This window comes from Nyctereutes procyonoides, unplaced genomic scaffold (genome assembly GCF_905146905.1).
Source record: "Nyctereutes procyonoides isolate TBG_1078 unplaced genomic scaffold, NYPRO_anot_genome, whole genome shotgun sequence".
In the NCBI taxonomy this organism is placed as follows: Eukaryota; Metazoa; Chordata; class Mammalia; order Carnivora; family Canidae; genus Nyctereutes; species Nyctereutes procyonoides.
The window spans coordinates 57,461,089-57,476,441 of NW_026575125.1; positions in this window are offsets into that span (position 1 = coordinate 57,461,089).

Sequence of the window (15,353 nt, forward strand, 5' to 3'; positions counted from 1 at the left end):
AGGCCAGTTATCTGCAAAGGCTCTCCTTACCTGCAGTGGACACTGTTTGGTCTTTGGCCAAAATGTGGTGAGTTTTAACTAGGTTTACTCTGTTATGCTTGTTAAATAAGACCTGATACTATGTCCACTAGAGCTAGAGACCTCTCTGGTCAGGAGACATGGTGTTGCAGGGCTTTCTGCTGATCTTCTGGAGAGGGGCCTGTCACCCGGGGACTGAGGCAGGCTTCACCAGGAAGGACTGTGTTGTCAGAACCCAGGGATTTGGGATCCAGCGTAAGCAACTTAGCCTACTGGTGTTGCTTTATGCAGATGGCTCTGTGTTTATGCTGAGGGGCTAGGGATGGAACTGGCCCCAGCCAACTCTCTTGTCACTAGAGAGGCATCTCCCTGAACTTTGCTTCTCAGGGACTCACTCCAAGAAGAGCCAAATAATCTCCTCCCATGTGCCCCAAGAATTTTTTATATTACTATTTCCGTGCCATCTGCCCCTGGGTTGCAAGAACTCATGAAAATCAGCCCCTCTCATTTTCCTAGTCAATGGCTTTGGGGAAATGGTCTCCTTGTGCATTCTACTGTGTGCTTCTTTCTCCTTTAGCTTTCTCCATGACCACAGCTCCTAACCCTCTGTAGTACCCTCGATCTGTTTCTTCCCTTAACCACACTCTATACTTCCTATCTTTGATGTGGCTTCTTTTCCCCCATTTAGATGTGGAGTTTGTTCCATAAGTCTTCAGGTTGATTTCTGGGGCATTTAAAATGGTTTGTTAGTTATATAGTTGTAGTTGAGGAACAAGATGAGCCTTGAGTCCTCCTAGTATGCCATCAGCTTAGCTCTACCCTATCTCCCTTTATTTTTTAAAACTGTTATAATATTGAAAACTGAGATTAATCGATAGATTACCTATTTTATAATTCTTTCATGGCAAATGTTGCTCTCATGTTCTTACTGCAATTATCATTTATACTTATTAGTTAAGTATTTTGATACAATTTGGAATTTGTTTATTCCTGATTAGCAGAAGCTGTAACTGAAGTCCAGTAAAGCCCAAATATTTAACTCACTGTCCTAGGAAAAATGTGAGCAGAAAATTTAGATAGCAACCAGGTTTGGCGTAGATAGATGCATTGAATTAGTTGGAAAGGTGATGTCTACCATTATAGGAGTCAGTGCTTCTGAGTTAGTACTTATGTTAGGGTTTCAATATTTTGAAGTAACTGAACATCAGACAAGTTCATACTCAAGTGCAAGTATAAAATGATATTGAAAGCAAATTATTTTTATATCATCAGCCATTTAGATTTAATGTGTCTTATTTTTTCATCACTGAACATGATTGAGATTCGATTATATTTGGTTCCCATATGGAGGGAATTCCTACTGTAAATAATAGCAATTATTCGGTGGAATCATATTTCCCAGTAGTCTTTTTCCTCTACTCCACTTCAGATCTTAAGAAAAATTGTAACCATGTCTTCTGAAATTTGGACTTTTTAAAAGATTTTATTTATTTATTCATGAGAGACACAAATAGAGGCAGAGACATAGGCCGAGGGAGAAGCAGGCACCCTGTGGGGAGCCTGATATAGGACTCGATCCCAGGACCCCAGGATCATGACCCAAGCCAAAGGCAGAGCCACTGAACCACCCAAGTGTCCCTGAAATTTGGACGTTTTTACCAAGTGAGGGATTGTTTGTAAGGTTGGTTACTTATACAACCAGGGCCTGGGAAATTTTCTAAATGATATAAAATTAACAGTCTATATAATATAAGATTGTTTTTAATGATGTGAGCTTCAGAGCAGTTTAAACTGTGTAGATTCCTTATTGAAGAAAGAATCCTTAACACCACAAAAATGATACTCAAATAGTATACAATAGTGTTTCTCAAAAGTTAATGTGCATCAGAATCACCTGGACCTCACCATTAGAGTTTCTGATTTGGTAGGGTCTGGAGTAGGGCCTGAGGACTTTAGTTTCTAAGTTCCCAAGTAATGCTAATGTTGCTGTTCTGGTAGCCATACTTTGATTTCAGGTACTGCTTTTATAATACCAGACTTTCATGATATAAATTTCCTTATAAATACTGATTTAGGGCAGCCCAGCTGGCTTAGCAGTTTACTGCCGTATTCAGCCCAGGGCCTGATCCTGGAGACCTGGGATCAAATCCCATGTCAGGCTCCCTGCATGGAGCCTGCTTCTCCCTCTGCCTGTGTCTCTGCCTCTCTCTCTCTCTCTCTCTCTCTCTCTCTCTCTCTGTGTCTCATGAATAAATAAATAAAATCTTTAAAAAATACCGATTTAGCTATACCTCAAAAATTTTGATATGTTGTGTTTTCATTTTGGGCAAAATACATTCTCACTTCTGTTTTTTTTAAGATTTTATTTATTTATTCATGTGAAACACAGAGAGAGGTAGAGACACAGGGAGAGGGAGAGAAGCAGGCTCTGCAAGGAGCCCAATGTGGGACTCCATCCTGGATCCTGGGATCATGCCCTGAGCCAAAGCAGATGCTCAATCGCTGAGCCACAAAGGCATCCAATGTCCTCTTCATAAATTGAAACTTTATCATTATAAAATGTGTCCTTTTACTCCTGGTAATGTCCTTTCTTATGAAATCTGCTTTGTCTGACATTAATATAAACATTTCAGTTTGCTGTTGATATATTAGTATGGTATATCTTTTTCCATTCTTTGGCTTTTAACCTATTTGTGTTTTTATATTTAATTTGAGTTTCTTGTAGGTAGCTTGGAGTTGGGTCTTGCTTTCTTATCCAATTCAACAGTTTCTACTTTTTAATTGGGGAATGTGGACCATGTTCATTTAATGGGATTATTGATATGACTAGTTTTTTGTTTTTGTTTTTTTAATAACATTCACAATTTATAAAGATTATCAGCCATAAACAACACAGAAACTAAGCATATAAAAAATCCTATATATATGGGCAGAGCATGCTTACAAATATTTATATAGAATTGATTTAATATAGGTGACAATATAATTATTTCACAGATTTGAATAATACATTAAATAAACTTGATTATATGTATGTATGTACACCTGTGTGTATATATATATTTAATTACATATCTCTCCCAAAAAGAATTTGTATTTTTGGTTAATATTTATAGCACGGATCAAGTGATTGGCTGCCAAACTCTACATAAATAGAGAATTACAGGTCGTATTTTCTTATCATAATAAAATAAAATTGTAAATAACAAAAATCAAACACAAAATTCTAATGACTAGGTGTGTATTCTTTTCTTAAAAAAATGGGATCAGAGTTGTTTCACTGATTCGTGGTTGGATTGTTGGTGTAAAGAATACACACCTGTTGGATTAAAGAAGAAAAGGAAAGAGAAAAAATCATCTAGAAGGCAATGAAAAGAACATTTCACATTTCCCTTTTTTTGAGAAGTCCTATAATATAGGAAAACTCCTTGTGAGACTAATAAAGAAAAAAACACTTAAGAATAGTAATGAGAAAGGAGATAGAACTTCTCACAAGGGAGATCAAAGATTATAAGGATTAAATGCAACTCTATGACAATACATTTGTAGCAAAATATAAAGTATCCAGATGAATTTCTCTCAAATCATTATGTTGAAATCTTGCTTCTTTCTGAACAGTATGACTAGTTTTAAATCTACCATCTTAATATTTGCTGTTAGTCCCATTTGTTTATTTGGTTTTTACTGGTTCCTTATGCCTTATAATATATACCTTTAACTTACAACAGTCCATTTCACTTATAAGAATTGAAACAATATACTTCAGCCTTTGTGCTATTATTGTTCTTTTGTATAATTTTTTATTGCAGTTCGACTTGCCAACATATAGTATAACACCCAGTGCTCATCCTGTCAAGTGCCGCCCTCAGTACCCATCACCCAGTCACCCCATCTACCCACCTCCCTTCCACTACCCCTTGTTCATTTCCCAGAGTTAGGAGCCTCTCATGTTCTGTCACCCTCTCTGATTTTCTCACTCATTTTCTCTACTTTCCCCTATAATCAATTTCACTGTTTTTTATATTCCCCATATGAATGAAACCATGTTTGACCTTCTCCGATTGACTTACTTCACTCAGCATCATACCCTCCAGTTCTATCCATGATGAAGCAAAAGTTGGGTATTTGTTGTTTCTAATGGCTGAATAATATTTCATTATATATATAGACCACATCTTTATCCATTCATCTTTCGGTGGACACCAAGACTCCTTCCACAGTTTGGCTATTGTAGACATTGCTGCTATAAACATTGGGGTGCAGGTTTCCTGCCACTTCACTGCATCTGTATCTTTGGGGTAAATCCCCAGCAATGCAATTGCTGGGTCATAGGGTAGCTCTATTTTTAACTCTTTCAGGAACTTCCACGCTGTTTTCCAGAGTGGCTGTACCAGTTCACATTCCCACCAACAGTGCAAGAGGGTTCCCCTTTCTCCACATCCTCTCCAACATTTGTTGTTTCCTGTCTTGTTAATTTTCCCCATTCTCACTGGTGTGAGGTGGCATCTCATTGTAGTTTTGATTTGTATTTCCCTGATGACAAGTGATGTGGAGCATTTTCTCATGTGCTTGTTGGCCATGTGTATGCCTTCTTTGGTGAAATTTCTGTTCATGTCTTTTGCCCATTTCATTATTGGATTTTTTCTTTGCTGTTGAGTTTAATAAGTTCTTTATAGACCTTGGATACTAGCCCTTTATCTGATATGTTATTTGAAAATATCTTCTCCCATTCTGTAGGTTGTCTTTTAGTATTGTTGAGTGTTTCTTTTGCTGTGCAGAAGCTTTTTATCTTGATTAAGTGCCAGTAGTTCATTTTTGCTTTTGTTTCTCTTGCCTTCATGGATGTATCTTGCAAGAATCTGCTGTGGCCATGTTCAAAAAGGGTGTTGCCTATGTTCTACTCTAGGACTTTGAGGGATTCCTATCTCACATTTAGATCTTTCATCCATTTTGAGTTGGTCTTTGTCTGTGGTGTAAGAGAATGGTCCAGTTTCTTTTTTCTGCATGTGGATGTCCAATTTTCCCAGCACCATTTATTGAATAGGCTGTCCTTTTCCCAGTGCATAGTCTTTCCGGCTTTGTCGAATATTAGTTGACCACGGAGTTGAGGGTCCATTTCTGGGTTCTCTATTCTGTTCCATTGATCTATGTGTCTGTTTTGTTCCAGTACCACACTGTCTTGATGACCACAACTTTGTAGCACAACTTGAAATCTGGCCTTGTGATGCCTCTGGCTCTGGTTTTCTTTTTCAATATTCCCCTGCCTATTCAAGGTCTTTTCTGATTCCACACAAATCTTAAGATGATTTGTTCCAACTCTCTGAAGAAAGTCCATGGTATTTTGAGAGGGATTGGATCGAATGTGTAAATTACCTTGGGGAGCATAGGCATTTTCAGAATATTAATTATTCAAATCCATGAGCATGGAATATTTTTCTATCTCTTTGTGTCTTCCTCAATTTCATTCAGAAGTGTTCTGTAGTTTTTAGGGTATAGATCCTTTACCTCTTTGGTTAGGTTTATTCCTAAGTTTCTTATGCTTTTGGGTGCAATTGTAAATGGGATTGACTCCTTAAATTCTCTTTCTTCAGTCTCATTGTTAGTGTATAGAAATGCCTCTGACTTCTGGGCATTGATTTTGTATCCTGCCACACTGCCAAATTGTTGTATGAGTTCTAGCAATTTTTGGAGTGGAGTCTTTGGGTTTTCTATATACAGTATAATGTCATCTGCGAATAGGGTGAGTTTGACTCTTTGCCAATTTGAATGGTTTTTGTTTCTTTTCTTTTCTGATTGCTGCTTCTAGGACTTCTAGTACTATGTTGAGTAGCAGTGGTGAGAGTAGACATCCCTGTCTTGTTCCTGATCTTAGGGGAAGGCTCCCAGTGTTTCCACATTGAGAATGATAATGGCTATGGGCTTTTCGTAGATGGCTTTTAAGATGCTGAGGAATGTTCCCTGTATCCCTACACTCTGAAGAGTTTTGATCAGGAATGGATGCTGTATTTTGTCAAACGCTTTCTCTGCATCTATTGACCAGATCTCATATGGTTCCTGTTTTTTCTCTTGTTGATGTGATCCATTATGTTGATTGTTTTACGAGTGTTGAACCAACCTTGCATCCCAGGGATAAATTCTACTTGGTCATGGTGAATAATCTTTTTTTTTTAAAGATTTACTTATTCATGAAAGACACCCACACACACAAAGAGAGAGAGAGAGAGAGAGAGAGAGAGAGAGAGAGAGAGGCAGAGATGCAGGCAGAGGGAGAAGCAGGACCTGTGCAAGGAGCCTGATGTGGGACTTGGTTCTTGAACCTGGGATCAGGCCCTGAGCCGAAGGCAGACACTCAACCACTTAGCCACCTGGGCGTCCCTGTGAATAATCTTCTTAATGTACTGTTGGATCCTATTGGCTAGTATCTTGTTAGAACTTTTGCCTATGTGTTCCTCAGGGACATTGGCCTATAATTCTTGTTTTTGGTGGCGTCTTTGTTTGGTTTTGGAATTAAGGTGATGCTGGCCTCATAAAACGAGTTTGGAAGTATTCCATTCCTTTCTATCCTTTGGAACAGCTTTAGTAGAATGGGTATTATTTCTTCTTTAAACATTTGATAGAATTCCCCTAGGATGCCATCTGGCCCTGGACTTTTGTGTCTTGGGTGGTTTTTGATGACTGCTTCCGTTTCCTCCCTGGTTATCGGCCTGTTCAGGTTTTCTATTTCTTCTTGTTCCAGTTTTGGTAGTTTGTGTTTTTTCAGAAATGCATCCATTTCTTCTAGATTGCCTAATTTATTGGCGTAGAGCTGTTCATAATAAGTTTTTAAAATCATTTGTATTTCCTTGGTATTGGTTGTGATCTTCATTCATGATTTTATTAATTTGAGTCTTTTCTCTTTTCTTTTTCTTTTTTTAAATTTTATTTATTTATGATAGTCACAGAGAGAGAGAGAAAGAGAGAGAGAGAGAGAGAGAGAGGCAGAGACATAAGCAGAGGGAGAAGCAGGCTCCATGGACCGGGAGCCCGATGTGGGATTCGATCCCGAGTCTCCAGGATCGCGCCCTGGGCCAAAGGCAGGCGCCAAACCGCTGCCCCACCCAGGGATCCCTCTTTTCTTTTTAATAAGGCTGGCTAATGGTTTATCTGTCTTATTAAGATTTTCAAAGAACCAACTCCTGGTTTTTCTTGATATTTCTACAGTTCTTCTGGTCTCTATTTCATTGATTTCTGGGCAAATCTTTATTAACTCCCTTCTTCTGCTTGGTGTAGGTTTTATTTGCTGTTCTCTCTTCAGTTCCTTTAGGTGCAAAGTTAGCTTGTGTTTTTGAGTTTTTTCCAACTCTTTGAGGGATGCTTGTATTTAATTGTAGTCCCTCTTAGGACTGCTTTTGCTGTGTCCCAAAGATTTTGAATGATTGTATCTTCACTTTCATTAGTTTCCATGAATCTTTTTAATTCTTTTCTAATTTCCTGGTAGACCCATTGATCTTTTAGTAGGATGCTCTTTAGCCTCTACGTTTTTGAGTTTCTTACAAATCTCTTCTTGTGATTGAGTTCTAGTTTCAAAGCATTGTGATCTGAAAATATGTAGGGGACTATCCCAACCTTGTGCTTTCGGTTGAGACCTGATTTGTGACCCAGTATGTGGTCTATTCTGGAGAAAGTTCCATGTGCACTTGAGAAGAATGTGTATTCAGTTGCGTTTGGATGTAAAGTTCTGTATATATCTGTGAAATCCATCTGGTGCAGTGTATCATTTAAATCTCTTGTTTCTTTGGTTGTGTTGTGCTTAGAATATATGTCATTTGCAGAAGTCTGTGTTGAAGTCTCCTACTATTAGTGTATTATCATTGAAGTATCTCTTTAGTTTGGTTATTAATTGATTGATATACTTGACAGCTCCCACATTAGGGGCATAAATATTCATTATTGTTAGGTCTTTTTGTTTGATAGACACTTTAAGTATGATATAGTGACCCTCTTCATGTCTTACTACAGTCTTTGGGATAAACTTTAGTTTATCTGACATAAGGATTGCTACCCTAGCTTTATTTTAAGGAGCATTTGAATGGTAAATGATTTTCCAACCTTTCATTTTCAGGCTAGCAGTGTCCTTAGGTCTATAATGAGTCTCTTGTAGACAGCAAATAGATGGGTCTTGCTTTTTTATCCAGTCTGAAATCCTGTGTCTTTTGATGGGATCATTTAGCCCATTCACATTCAGAGTAATTATTGAAAGATATGAATTTAGTGTCATCATAATACCTGTTCAGTCCTTGTTTTTGTGGATTATTTCTTCAGACTTCCTATTTGACAGGGTTCCCCCTTCATATTTCTTGCAGATCTGGTTTGGTGGCCACATATTCTTTAAGTTTCTGCCTATCTTGGAAGCTCTTTATCTCTGCTTCTATTCTGAATGAGAACCTTGCTGGACATAGTATTCTTGACTGCATGTTCTTCTCATTTAGGACCCTGAATACAAACGATTTTAAAAACATATTACGAACAGCTCTACGCCAATAAATTAGGCAATCTAGAAGAAATGGACGCATTCCTGGAAAGCCACAAACTACCAAAACTGGAACAGGAAGAAATAGAAAACCTGAACAGGCCAATAACCAGGGAGGAAATTGAAGAAGTCATCCAAAACCTCCCAAGACACAAGAGTCCAGGGCCAGATGGCTTCCCAGGGGAATTCTATCAAACGTTTAAAGAAGAAATCATACCTATTCTACTAAAGCTGTTTGGAAAGATAGAAAGAGATGGAGTACTTCCAAATTCATTCTATGAGGCCAGCATCACCTTAATTCCAAAACCAGACAAAAACCCCACCAAAAAGGAGAATTATAGACCAATATCCCTGATGAACATGGATGCAAAAATTCTCAGCAAGATACTAGCCAATAGGATCCAACAACACATTAAGAAAATTATTCACCATGACCAAGTAGGATTTATCCCCGGGACACAAGGCTGGTCCAACACTCGTAAAACAATCAATGTGATTCATCATATCAGCAAGAGAAAAACCAAGAACCATATGATCCTCTCATTAGATGCAGAGAAAGCATTTGACAAAATACAGCATTCATTCCTGATCAAAACTCTTCAGAGTGTAGGGATAGAGGGAACTTTCCTCGACATCTTAAAAGCCATCTACTAAAAGCCCACAGCAAATATCATTCTCAATGGGGAAGCACTGGGAGCCTTTCCCCTAAGATCAGGAACAAGACAGGGATGTCCACTCTCACCACTGCTATTCAACATAGTATTGGTAGTCCTAGCCTCAGCAATCAGACAACAAAAAGACATTAAAGGCATTCAAATTGGCAAAGAAGAAGTCCAACTCTCCCTCTTCGCCGATGACATGATACTCTACATAGAAAACCCAAAAGCCTCCACCCCAAGATTGCTAGAACTCATACAGCAATTTGGTAGCGTGGCAGGATACAAAATCAATGCCCAGAAATCAATGGCATTTCTATACACTAACAATGAGACTGAAGAAAGAGAAATTAAGGAGTCAATCCCATTGACAATTGCACCCAAAAGCATAAGATACCTAGGAATAAACCTAACCAAAGAGGTAAAGGATCTATACCCTAAAAACTATAGAACACTTCTGAAAGAAATTGAGGAAGACACAAAGAGATGGAAAAATATTCCAGGCTCATGGATTGGCAGAATTAATATTGTGAAAATATCAATGTTACCCAGGGAAATTTGCACGTTTAATGCAATCCCTATCAAAATACCATGGACTTTCTTCAGAGACTTAGAACAAATTATTTTAAGATTTGTGTGGAATCAGAAAAGACCCCGAATAGCCAGGGGAATTTTAAAAAAGAAAACCATAGGTGGGGGCATCACAATGCCAGATTTCAGGTTGTACTACAAAGCTGTGGTCATCAAGACAGTGTGGTACTGGCACAAAAACAGACACATAGATCAATGGAACAGAATAGAGAACCCAGAAGTGGACCCTGAACTTTATGGTCAACTAATATTCGATAAAGGAGGAAAGACTATCCACTGGAAGAAAGACAGTATCTTCAATAAATGGTGCTGGGAAAATTGGACATCCACATGCAGAAGAATGAAACTAGACCACTCTCTTGCACCATACACAAAGATAAACTCAAAATGGAGGAAAGATCTAAATGTGAGACAAGATTCCATCAAAATCCTAGAGGAGAACACAGGCAACACCCTTTTTGAACTTGGCCACAGTAACTTCTTGCAAGATACATCCACGAAAGCAAAAGAAACAAAAGCAAAAATGAACTATTGGGACTTCGTCAAGATAAGAAGCTTTTGCACAGCAAAGGATACAGTCAACAAAACTAAAAGACAACCTACAGAATGGGAGAAGATATTTGCAAATGACGTATCAGATAAAGGGCTAGTTTCCAAAATCTATAAAGAACTTATTAAACTCAACAGCAAAGAAACAAACAATCCAATCATGAAATGGGCAAAAGACATGAAGAGAAATCTCACAGAGGAAGACATAGACATGGCCAACATGCACATGAGAAAATGCTCTGCATCACTTGCCATCAGGGAAATACAAATCAAAACCACAATGAGATACCACCTCACACCAGTGAGAATGGGGAAAATTAACAAGGCAGGAAACCACAAATGTTGGAGAGGATGCAGAGAAAAGGGAACCCTCTTCCACTGTTGGTCGGAATGTGAACTGGTGCAGCCACTCTGGAAAACTGTGTGGAGGTTCCTCAAAGAGTTAAAAATAGGCCTGCTCTAGGACCCAGCAATTGCACTGATAGGGATTTACCCCAAAGATTGAGATGCAATGAAACACCGGGACACCTGCACCCCGATGTTTCTAGCAGCCATGTCCACAATAGCCAAACTGTGGAAGGAGCCTCGGTGTCCATCGAAAGATGAATGGATAAAGAAGATGTGGTTTATGTATACAATGGAATATTACTCAGCCATTAGAAACAACAAATACCCACCATTTGCTTCAACGTGGATGGAACTGGAGGGTATTATGCTGAGTGAAGTAAGTCAATCGGAGAAGGACAAACAGTGTATGTTCTCACTCATTTGGGGAATATGAATAATAGTGAAGGGGAATATAAGGGAAGGGAGAAGAAATGTGTGGGAGATATCAGAAAGGGACACAGAACATAAAGACTCCTAACTCTGGGAAACGAACTAGGGGTGGTGGAAGGGGAGGAGGGCGGGGGGTGGGGGTGAATGGGTGACGGGCACGGAGGGGGACACTTGACGGGATGAGCACTGGGTGTTATTCTGTATGTTGGTAAATTGAACACCAATAAAAATTAATTTATAAAATAAAAAAAAAAACAATGGAATATTACTCAGCCATTAGAAACGACAAATACCCACCATTTGCTTCAACGTGGATGGAACTGGAGGGTATTATGCTGAGTGAAGTAAGTCAATCGGAGAAAGACAAACAGTGTATGTGCTCATTCATTTGGGGAATATGAATAATAGTGAAAGGGAATATAAGGGAAGGGAGAAGAAATGTGTGGGAAATATCAGAAAGGGAGACAGAACATAAAGACTCCTAACTCTGGGAAACGAACTAGGGGTGGTGGAGGGGGAGGAGGGCGGGGGGTGGGGGTGAATGGGTGACGGGCACTGAGGGGGACACTTGACGGGATGAGCACTGGGTGTTATTCTGAATGTTGGTAAATTGAACACCAATAAAAATTAATTTATTAAAAAAATAAAATGAGTCTCTTGTAGACAGCAAATAGATGGGTCCTGCTTTTTTATCCAGTCTGAAACCCTGCGCCTTTTGATGGGGTCATTAAACCCATTCACGTTCAGAGTTACTATTGACAGATATGAGTCAAACTTCAACTTTCAATGCTTTGCATTTTTAATGACATGCCTTCTTTTAGGCTTATTGGGAGGCTTTTTTTCATTCTGTCTGAAAAGGTCTTTTTGTGCAGATGGTGCATCTATTGAGGGAAACTTCACTTGGAACTAATGAGGGTCTCTTCAAATATTTCTCTGAGGGTAATGTATAATTTAGAAGCAAGTGCACCATTGTGTTCTTTTCTCAGGATGATTGTATTCTTTTTTTCAGGTGACATGCCTCTGGAGATAATAAACTTAGTGTTCAGTGTAAGAAAAAAATAAACCAGAGTTCATACCACCCTTAGTCACATACGATAAGCTCTTTCTTTTTCTTTTTACTTACCGCATCATCAGAGGGAAAGGCAAAAGACACAAGGCTGAGCAGAGACCAAACATGATCATGTGCCATTAGACTAGTCAGCTTTCTATCTAGAAGCCATTACTGCTAATTTCCCAACTCATATCCATGTAGGAATATAAGAAAGACTGAGCACAGGGAAGGGGTGTGTTCAGTAGGTATGTTACATAAGAGTCTACATACTTAAACTGTATGTATGTTACAGAAAAGTCCCAGTCACCCTGGCAGAGGATAAACTGTACTGTAACCCTGTGAAATCAAGTGTATGGAAACTTACATCAAAATGGTCTGAAATTTTAAGCTTTGCCAACATTGTTTAACAAAACTATAATATACAAAAGAAAAAATTTTATGCATATCATTTTTAAAAATTTTTTTATTTATTTATGATAGTCACAGAGAGAGAGAGAGAGAGAGAGAGAGAGATCGGCAGAGACACAGGCAGAGGGAGAAGCAGACTCCATGCACCGGGAGCCCGATGTGGGATTCGATCCCGCGTCTCCAGGATCGCGCCCTGGGCCAAAGGCAGGCGCCAAACCGCTGCGCCACCCAGGGATCCCCTGCATATCGTTTTAATAAAGGACATAGTAAGATAAAGCTTGTTAGTATTTGTGGGTGTTTCTGTAAAGACACAGGATTTTAAGAATACCATATACAATAATTTTGAGTAGATTGGTGGAAAAAAAGATTTATAGCAAATTGACAAGTTCAGCTCACCTGCTGAAGGCCACAGTGCCTTTCTTTTTCTGGCTCTCCAATACATTTCATATATTATCAAGGCTAAGTACCAGCTTTCCTCCTGTGTCTGCTGATTTGACCAGGAGGGTGACAGCAATTATTCCTTGAATGCATCTTACCATATTGCTTTTTTTTCTTTCCATGCCATTCCCTACTAAAATTGTTTCCTAGTATATTTCATTCATTGTCCATTTTAACTCATTCTGCTGATGGCCACATACCAGCCTACTACAAAGAACAAATTTAGTAGTTTTAAACCCTGTGCAGGACACAACCCTAGCCCTTCTGGGGAAACAAACAGCTGTTGGTTGCATGCTATTAGGAGCCACCTATTCATTATTATATTACATTGCATTCAAAAGACTACAACTTAATATGGTACATTATAGCTAAAGTTAAAGAAATGCAGATGTACCATACCCCATAAACCATTTTCTACTGATTAGATGGAAATCATAAATTTTATAAGAACATAGGTCTTGTGAAAGGGTTTAACAATCTTTTTTTGCACCAAATGAGTGCCATAGCTACTCTGGGATTAGAGGTTTTAGAATGAATAAATGGAGTGTTCTTCACTTGCAATGAGTGTTGGACTTTTTTCTAAAAGGAGAGGACAAAAAAATCATTATTTAAAGTATTTGCTCCTGATGACTAAGCAGCCTGCTTTGGGAGCAGTGTGTAGTGTACATATGTGTAGGCACACATGTATGTAGATATATATGTGTGATGAGGGGTAAAAGGGATAGGCTTTGCATAACTGTTAAATTTCTATGAATTTCGGCCATGTTAAATTTCAGGTGAATGTCACAATAATGTACATTCAGTATTCTTAAAACACACCTGCTTCGGATTGTGCTTAATCTCCATTAACCTCAATGACTACACTTTGTGCAATTTGGCATAAATATGGGGAAGCACATTCTTTTCCCTGGCAAAGACAGCCTGAGATTGGGCTCTATGAGTACCAGAGGAGATACTGACACTGGCTGATGTCATGTAGTGTGAAATATGTGTTACATGGGACCAGTGTGGGAAAGAGACACATATTACATTTATATCACATAGAAAATAACAGTTGTTTAATTGCATACTTTTAGATTTTGGATGAAGTGGAGCTTTTCTGAAATGTGATCCTGCCCAAACTGCTCTCAATGTTCTAAGCTGTTCCCTGATAATTCCAGTACTGGGAAGCCAAGTCAGTCTAACAGTGCACTGGACATGATAACTGAGGTGTATTCTGGACAGCTATGTGCTTTTGGAGGCTACTTCATTTTTTTTTGCTCTTAATTTTTTCCAGATGTGCCATGGGAAAAAGGTTTCTATGCAAGGACATTGTTGTAATGAATTGAGGAACTTAAGTAATATAAACTCTGAAATAACAGGTCAGCAATGAGAGCATGAAAGAAAGAATGGAGCACACTGGTATGCCTAGAAACACTGTTATGGTTCAAGTTTTCATTCCAGTCCTTCAATGAAAGACTTTTAAAAGCACTAGAGAGTTATATAGCACCTTTCAGTTGTAGGATCCCAACAAAAGTGTCTACACTTTGCAAATGGGGAATATGGGTACCAAAAATTGGAGAATGAGATCCCACAGAGGTAATTTGATAGGGCCTCAAGGAAACAGGCAATAGAGCCAGATCAGGATACACTAATTATTAAATGACACTGTCAAACAATAGTCAATCAATTGGGGGGGTGTCTATGTACAGTAGTCAATACTGAATAATCTATGGATAGGGGTATTATCAGAATTTACAAATTAGCGGAATAAAGGTGCTGAGATAGGAATAGGGTTTATTTCTTCAAGACCCCACTTAAAACTCATTTATTTGGCCCTTTGAAGATGGTGTTAAGTCTGTAAGACATTAAACAATCAGCTTTGCATTATAGTTCTCCTGAGCTTTACCCTTTCAGTGCTTCCCTGTAGTTTCTTGACACTGTCTCTAATGACGTGATTTATATCATTGCTCAATGCTGATACGCTCTATGCATTCAAGGCAGTTATTGATTCCTTCCTGACTTTGAATCATAGTTAGAAACTACCATTGGCAGAAAATGATAGATGGGAAAGGAAAAGATTTCTCTGAGTCCCACTGGCTGTGGAGTTAAGTAATGGCCATATCTTTGGAGAAAGGTGCATTACTATATGAGTAAAAGGCAAGGTTTGTCCATTTTAAGACCATGTGAATGGCTAAATTAGCTTTCAAGAAAAACCTAAACAAGAGAGTGTTTTGGAGACAGAGAGAGGAAGAGGGAAAATCTTCCCACCTGAGCATACACTATTTCACTTGTGAAACCTATTGTGTATATTCTTCTAAGTTGCTTCTTAGCATCTGAGTTTGAGAAACAGTCCCTGGCCCTAATAGATTTTGTC